The sequence below is a fragment of the Protobothrops mucrosquamatus genome, unplaced genomic scaffold (assembly GCF_001527695.2).
Source record: "Protobothrops mucrosquamatus isolate PMUCROS unplaced genomic scaffold, P.Mucros_1.0 scaffold3453, whole genome shotgun sequence".
In the NCBI taxonomy this organism is placed as follows: Eukaryota; Metazoa; Chordata; class Lepidosauria; order Squamata; family Viperidae; genus Protobothrops; species Protobothrops mucrosquamatus.
The window spans coordinates 84,610-90,831 of NW_015389431.1; the positions used below are offsets into that span (position 1 = coordinate 84,610).

At 41.9% G+C, this 6,222-nt stretch overlaps 1 long non-coding RNA gene across 1 annotated transcript in view; it reads left to right on the forward strand.

The window, feature by feature from the left end:
• The first annotated feature begins 1,492 nt into the window (after positions 1-1,492).
• LOC107297671 overlaps positions 1,493-6,222 on the forward strand; it is a 10,391-nt gene continuing 5,661 nt past the window's right edge. Inside the window, exons 1-2 of the long non-coding RNA XR_001549132.1 lie at positions 1,493-1,774; positions 2,148-2,213. This is a non-coding gene — a long non-coding RNA (uncharacterized LOC107297671). The remainder of the gene's footprint in view (positions 1,775-2,147; positions 2,214-6,222) is intronic.

Below are 6,222 nucleotides of genomic sequence, written 5' to 3' on the forward strand. Positions count from 1 at the left end.
ATCAAACATCAAAAACATCTGCCAGGCTATTCCACCTCCTTTCCTTGGATGATTTGAAGATATATGGAAAAACACCATCTGAAATAGAATCGCTGCTCAACACTGTCTGTATATACAGCCAAGATATTGCAGTGGAGTTTGGACTGGACAAATGTGCCATGCTTACCATGAAACGGGGAAAAATAGTGAAAACCAACAGAATCAAGATGGCTGATTCCTCTTTTGACTCCGCTCCCAGGTTCTGCCACTCCTCTTACAGAAAGACACTTTCATCAGAAAAAAATATACAGGTAGTCCTCGACTTACAACAGTTCATTTAGTGACTGTTCAAAGTTACAACAGCACTGGAAAAAGTTACTTATGACCATTTTTCACATGACCATTGCAGCATCATGTGATCAAGATGCAGGCGCTTGGCAACTGATTCATATTTATGATGGTTGCAGTGTCCCTGGGCCATGCGACCATCTGACAAGCAAAGTCAATGGGAAAGCCAGATTCACTTAACAACCATGTTACTAACTTATCAACTGTGGCAAGAAAGGTCATAAAATGAGGCAAAACTCACTTAACAACTGTCTCACTTAGCAACAGAAATTTTGAGCTCAATTTTGCTCATAAGTCAAGGACTGCCTGTATTCTTTTGTTTTCTAAAATACTGTCCCCTTTATCCCTTTAAAACTTTCTTGAATCACAGTCTTGTTAAACTTTTTGTTTTTCAATTAAAATCCTTTAAGATAGCATTTTTTCTCTTAATCCCAAAAAGAAGACAACTCAGGGAGAATCTTTGTTCTCTGCCATTTGGAATGTCTCTCTTTGGTTGTAAAATTATATCACAATGTCTTTCAGGAAGTAAAGTTTTTGCCAGTCATATGTCCACAAAGGCTGCACAGTTTAGGGCACTTTGATATTCCCTCAGCTCCCAAGACACACAACTCATGACCAACCACAAGAAGCTCAGTTCCTGTGGTTTCCTCGTTAGGAGCAGCTATCCAGAATACAAATGGGTGATCCCATCAGCCAGTTGAAATGTCTAACTTGCCATAGGTCCTCACCCAGAACTCCCTGCCCATAGGTCCTCACTTTCTCCTCATTGTTGCTGCTTCCTTCAGTCAGCTACGTTTCACATTTTCTGTATACTTTTATCCAATATCTTTGTACATTAGCTTATGCCCATTTGAACTTCTAAATATATCTAGAAGAAATTGTGGAAAAATATCTTCTCAATAGACAATTTTCTTTAATCTAGATATAAAGTTAATATGCACTGTGTTCTTGACATTGAAAATGATGCAGCTTTTGTAACATTAGTGTCTTGGATTACAACTTGGAGTTTCATGTTTTTATAGTATCAATTCTTGTGTGTGTGTTCTCTCCTTACTATTTGAAGAACGCTCATATTTAATGTCAATTGTGTGTGTGTATCTGTGGTTGTGGCTGTGTGTGTATTTATTACAATATAGTTAATTGTTTTTTTCTCTCCTAGGTATACCCAGGACTGATGGTGACAGCTGGCCTTATACATTGGATCTTAAATATGCTCAATATAACTGTCCACATAAGAGATGTGTGTGTGTTCCTTGCCCCAGTTTTTAGCGGCCTTACATCAATTTCTACTTTCATTCTTACCAGAGAACTGTGGAACCAGGGAGCCGGGCTTCTAGCTGCCTGTTTTATTGCTGTTGTACCAGGTTACATATCACGATCAGTTGCAGGATCTTTTGACAATGAAGGGATAGCTATATTTGCACTACAGTTCACATATTACTTGTGGGTAAGTACTACTGTATAAATTCTGCTTACTTTTTTAAAAATCTAAATGTGCACAATAATTTCCTATTTTTTCTAATAGTCACTAAAAATAAATATAGCTAATACAGTTTTTCTACTGCCGTTTGCTTTTCAAAACAAATGAGTACATGGTTTCTAAGATAACAGCTCAAACATTTTTCTTGCATATGTTTCAAGGACCAGATGATTTTATAAGGTCTTTTTCTGATCTAGAAAAAATGGTAAATTCTGAAAAACATTCAAATAGAGTATTTTATAAGATAACCTTTATTGTCTTTTTTTTTTACTGTGAGCAGAGTAAAAAAATTGTATAATTGTCTTTTCTGCTATAATTAAAACTCAGACAACTTTCTTAGGTGAAGTCAGTGAAAACTGGATCTGTCTTCTGGACCATTTGCTGCTGTCTATCCTACTTCTACATGGTAAGTGGTAGAATGTGGATGTGTAAATGGTCAGATTTTTTATTAGTACACTGCTTTTATTTACACTGCACAATTATTAGGGAAGTGAGTATTTTGACCATATCATCATTTTCATGCATATTTTCCACCTCCAAGCTGTATAAACTTGAATGCTTAGTGGATATAAACATATCAGGTGATGTGTATTTGTGTAATGAGGGAGGGTGTGGTCTAAGGAGATCAACATCCTATATCAAGATGTGCATAACTATTAAACAGCTTCTTTTCCTCAGGCAAAATGGGCCAAAAGAAGAGGTTTAACTGACTCTGAAAAGTCAAAACTTGTAAAACGTCTTTCAGAGGGATGCAGCACTCTTGAAATTGCTAAGGTATTGGGGCGTGATCACAGAATCATCAAACGTTTTGTTGCAAATAGGGTCGCAAGAAACGTGTTGAGAAAGAAGACGCTCTGTAAGGTCCTGCCTTAGCTATCCCCTCAAAGTACAACTGAGGAAACGGGCATTGTTTCAAAGAAGATCTTTTACTGAGAGATAGTGATTGTAGAGAAAAAAGGTGGAATCTGAAGTTCCTGCACAAAAGCGTTAAGCTAAAAATCCCGTTTCTTCCGCCCCACCCCAATGCCCCAGTCCATCAGGAGCCAGTCCACTGGCGTGAAGATGTGATAACCGGCTGTTTCTCTGTTGCCTCGTCCTTGCCAACTGGCAGGAGTTAAACCAGATGGCCCCGAGAGCTTCCTCCCTTCCTAATTCCCATGCAGATGCATCAAAGTGAAAGTAAAAACAATGCAGGAACATCCCCAATCCACACTAGCGCATGATCCCCCTCCCTTTGCTAATGGCAGCGTTCCGATATGGACCTGACATGCTGCCCCCCTAAAAGAAGGGAAGATCCACCTGGAGAAGAGAGAAAATAATAAAGAGGGGATAAGAAATAGTGGTTAAATGTTAATTTAGGTTTATTGGGGTAGCGGTCATGAAAGTGTTTAATTAATCTAGGGGCTTTTACGTGATTCTTTTGCACCTACTCAGGCTGAGCTTTTCCATGTGACTAGATATTGGGTGGCCCCCCTGGTGTGTGCGTGAATCCAGGATTTCCTTAATCTCAAAACGCTGTTCTCCCTCCACCATAATATGTTCGGGAATTGGAGGGGGTGCTTGGCCTAAGGGGCGAGACCACCTCCGGTTTAAGGAGGCTGCAATGGAACACTGGGCGTCATCTTGTTGATAATTGATGAAACAACACAGGTATTGCTCCAATACTGAGTTCAATCGTTCTGTCCTGCCATTTGTCTATGGATGGTGACTAGAACTGAGTCCTTGGTCGGTTCCTGTCATATGTCTCTGAGCACTGAACACCTTGTACTTCTGGGCACTCCAGGTAGGTTGCAGTTCTGGAATATGACAGCACTGGAGGATAATGGGTTCCTGGTAGCTTCATGTTTGAATCTTCTCAAATCTTTGGCAGTTAATGTGCCTATTTTTTTCTCAACAGGTTACTTGCGACCCTGTTGATTATTTGCAACAAAAGATTTGATGGTTCTGTGATCAAGCCCCAATATCTTAGCAATTTCAAGAGTGCTGCATCCTTTTGAAAGACTTTTTACAATTTTTGACTTTTCAGAGTCAGTTAAACCTCTCTTTTGGCCCATTTTGCCTGAGGAAAAGAAGCTGTTTAATAATTATGCACATCTTGATATAGGGTGTTGACCTCCTTAGACCACACCCTCATTACACAAATACACATCACCTGATATGCTTATATCCACTAAGCATTCAAGTTTATACAGCTTGGAGGTGGAAATTATGCATGAAAATGATGATATGGTCAAAATACTCACTTCCCTAATAATTGTGCACACAGTGTAGATATTAAATGTTAGCACAAGTATTTTAAACTTGTTGAAAATTCAGATTTCATTTAAGCTGAACTAAATATTTCAAACTCTTCTTAGGGTAAGTCAGGCATGTCAAACTCGCGACGTCACGTGACGTCGCGCAACGTTTCAGGCCGGTTTTGCCATTGCCGGCAATGGGATGGGCGCGGCTTCCACATGACGCGTCCAGCCCGTGGGCCGGCAGTTTGACACCCCTGTGGTAAGTTATTATTAGATAATACAGAGATGAGTAATTTTTTCCTTTAAGTCTCTTATTCTTTCAGCTATAATGTGTTAGAACAGCGGTTCTCAACCTATGGGTCGCGACCCCATTTGGGGTCGATCGACCATTTCACGGGGGTCGCCAAGCAAGCCTGTCCGCCATTTTTTCCCCCTTTTCCGGCGGGCGCCTTACCTCCCTTGAGCTGGGCCAGCTGGTGGTCGGCCTGCTCCGTCTCTGCTGCTTGCCAGCTACGCCTCGGCCAGCGCAGGGGGCGGAACCACGCATGCGTGGCGCTCCCGGGCAGGGAAAGTCCTCGACTTACGACCGGTTTAGTTCTCGACTTACGACCGGTTTAGTCCTTGACTTACGACCGGTTTAGTCCTCGACTTACGACCGGTTGGGGGTCGCGACATTAAAAAGGTTGAGAACCACTGTGTTAGAAGCTGCATGATGGTTGTGGGCAGGCTAAAAATTAAAAGTCAACAATACTACTTTTCTCTTTTCCTCTTAGCCACCTGGCTTTGTGGAGGGCAGAGGTATTTTTAAAGTTAACTAAAGGCGGCACAGATGGTCACATCTGTTGTACTGAAATACACCTTCAGTGTAGAAAACTAGCATGCTTTTATACTACGCTATTATGACTGTTCTTGTGTTCCTGAGTTGGCATCCTCACAATGGTTTTCTTCCCCGCTTCCTTCTAGCAGTTTAAATATGTAAAGACCACAAAAGAAAAAACTTGGTTTTCTTTCATTTTAATTCAAAAGGGAGGAACGGGAGGATTCGAGGGGGGCGTTGTTTGTTTCAAAGGAAGGGAAAGAGGGGATTTGGGGCTGTGGGGGGCACGGCAGGCGAACGGTAATGGCACGCGGCTTCTGGCATTGTGGGTGCGGTTGTTTTAAAAGAGCAAAACAAGGCAAAAAATAAAAATACCCCATTCCACCCCCCCCAAGAGCTGGATGCAGATGTAATCTTGTTTTTTCTTGTTTTGATCCCCCCCTCCTCTGCCCTGTTTCCCTCCCCCCTCTCTTGGTTACTAATCACACTTCTCTGGCAAAGAGAAGTTAAGAAAAATTGCACTTAAAAAATGAAAATTATTATTGGATGACCCTGGGACACTGTGACCGTCATAAATATGAGTCGGTTGCCAAGCGCCTGAATTTTGATCATGTAACCCCGGGACACTGCGACCGTTATAAATACGAGTTTTGATCACATGACCCTGGGACACTGTGACCGTCATAAATACAAGTCGGTTGCCAAGGGTCTGAATTTTGATCATGTGACCCCGGGACACTGACCGTCATAAATACGAGTCGGTTACCAAGGGTCTGAATTTTGATCATGTGACCCCGGGACACTGCAACCGTCATAAATACGAGTCGGTTGCCAAGGGTCTGAATTTTGATCATGTGACCCCGGGACATTGCGACCGTCATAAATACGAGTTGGTTGCCAAGCGTCTGAATTTTAATCACATGACCCTGATGATATTTATGACGGTCACAGTGTCCCAGGGTCATGTGATTAAATTTCAGTCACTTGGCAACCAGCTCATATTTATGACGGTCGCAGTGTCCCAGGATCATGTGATCAAAATTCAGACCCTTGGCCTCTGACTCATATTTATGATGGTCGCAGTGTCCAGCTTTCATGTAATTAAATTTCACTATTCACTAAAGTGATAGTTAAAAATCTTACAGATAAACAAAAAAGCAATTACCGTATTTTTCGCTCTATAAGACGCACTTTTTCTCCCCCAAAAGGTGGGGGAAAATGTCTGTGCGTCTTATGGAGCGAATGCTGCCTGGAGCTGAAGCCTGAGTGCAGGGGAGGAGAGCATATACTGGCACTAGGTGGCGCTCTAACACAACACCATCGAGTATTGCTAGAAAGGAAGTCGCGGAGAGGAGAAG